Source organism: Lissotriton helveticus, chromosome 3_1 (assembly GCF_964261635.1).
Source record: "Lissotriton helveticus chromosome 3_1, aLisHel1.1, whole genome shotgun sequence".
NCBI classification, from domain to species: Eukaryota; Metazoa; Chordata; class Amphibia; order Caudata; family Salamandridae; genus Lissotriton; species Lissotriton helveticus.
Genome location: NC_136061.1, coordinates 476,383,798 through 476,386,112, shown reverse-complemented (window position 1 = coordinate 476,386,112; position 2,315 = coordinate 476,383,798).

Genomic DNA, 2,315 nt, shown 5'->3' with positions numbered 1-2,315 from the left:
TGTGATGATAGTAAATATCATCAAAGAGGGGATTGATGAAGCAAAGCTTCGCATATTTTGCGGCTTGCCGAAATCAAGAACCTCATTTATGTGTAACAAGGTAACCCGTGTACGTCTTACTAACATTTATATTAAGTTTGAGTAAAAGTTTAAGACGCTTGCCTATGTGTATTTCTAATGAATTTAATCTGTGTCCTCTAAAATGGCCGCCGCTTGTATTTTAGTTACTGCGCATGCGTCAGCCACACTCACGTGTCCTGACGCGTCTGCAGAAGTGGAGGGAAAGTTATGCGCATGCGTAATTCATAGCTGTGCTTATCATGTGGTACTGCTCGTGCCACTGCTCTTGTGCCCGTGTCAATGTAGCTAACATTTAATGCAATTAAGTTTATTTCTGGATGATGAGTTAAAAGTATAAACCCTGTGATGTGTTTTCATAATGACATTATTATGTATTATTTGTTTTCGCTTACTTTTCATGTACCGCGGGAAATGGGGGTCTGAGTGAGAGGAGAGCCATATTGGAGGTCCCTTCTGCGCCTGTGCGACATTCGGCAGCACGAGGGACCTTGGCTGATGGAACGTAGCCAGCTGGCAGTGATGGGCGAGATGCTCCTGAGAAAGTCACCTCTGCCCTGCAAGAACAGCGAATGTGGCTCCTTATATGATACATTGTTATATTGCGCTACTGTTAGCTCATGGGAACCCCAAATCTGCTAGGCGGTACCCAAATATGTTAATGAAGGCTTCAATTCGCGTATTGTGATTGGTGTGTTACCCAAACCCTACCTTAGGACCAATCGAAATTGAGGGATTCTGACACTTTGCAACATTGGGGGGTGGTACACTGTCCCAAAACTGTATATCTACCCTGGGTTCACCTAGTGAACCGTCCGACTTGTCTGGTTTAGCTGACCTGTCACTGACCCAACGCACTCAATAGGTGACTGAAGATACAGAGCGCTGCGGAGCACTCTGTCCGAATTTGACCATAGACTAAGGTTCTACTGAACCTTAAAGTGCTGGCAAAGCACTTAGCTGGGAGTTCGCTGACCCAATCGGGGTCTTGATCGATAGCTGCAGAGCGGGTGGAGCGCAGGCGTTGCTTCCGAATTGTGGGTTCCGGTCCTGTCCTGAAGAGGGTCCTGTCCTGAGGGTTTGCTGTCCTGTCCTGAGGGTCCTGTCCTGATTCCTATTCCGAGGGTATCCAGTCCTGTCCTGGGTGTTCATTCTGCACCTGCTGTCCTTTGAGGGGTATCCTTCCTTGAGGGTTTCCTGTCCTTAACTGACCCGTGGCCAGGGTTTGGTTTTCACACCTTTTCTAGGTAAATATTACTCTGAACCTCTTGAAATTCTTGCACCTTCTGAATTTCTAACTTTTGCTTAAATAAAGTTCAACATTGCATATGTTATATTTCCATGCCTTTCCGCAACTATTGAACAGTCATTTATAATTTTGCGAAGTTATTCCTATGTCTTCTCATTTGTTAGAAATCATATTTTGCATAGCAGTGTGTCATTTTCTGATATGGTCTAGAATTTCGTTGCCTAGGTTGTTCAAAGGCCCTTTCACCTTAAGTGAAGCGTGTTATTCATTATAAGCTCTTCTATAGTCACACACACTTAGTCTTTCCCTGTCTAGATAATACTGACTTATATAGTATTTTCTCGTTACATTTTATTTTGTACTTTGATGATTATTCTGTCATTATTTCTTCCTGCCTATGTGATTTACGTTATCTTGGTTATTGATTGCCTTATTTTACTGTACCTCATGCAAGAAAATATTGAACTTTAGATAAACATTTTAAAACTTCCAGTTGTCCGTGGTCATTTAAACAGTATTTGAAGGTTATTGGTTGGGTTTGTATTTTGCTGCCTTTCCTTTACAGCTAGCTCCCTGATTCATTGTGGTCATTAGGCACCCGCATCGGTGGATGGTAAGTCGGGTGCACCGAAATTTGGTAGCAGGGAACACACACACACCAACTTGATAGAGCTCGTGAAGTCACCTGATCGATGTATATGGTGGTTTGGAAAGTATATGGGCCCTGAAGCCGGAAACGGCGAAAACTGTTGGTCGGGTGGCCTCGCGCGCTCTATCAGTTTTCACCCCAACTGGTGTCCGTCTCCTGTCCCTCCGTGACCACTGGAGATGCTGCATGAGAGAGAGAGATGTAGGGTCAGGTCAGTGGCAGCAACAGAACAAACATATGCAAGCAATGCATTACAAAAGATGACCAAATCTACATGTTGCACACCACCCTGTGCAATCACATCGTGCCAACTCACTATATAGGCTCAAACAGTGTGTG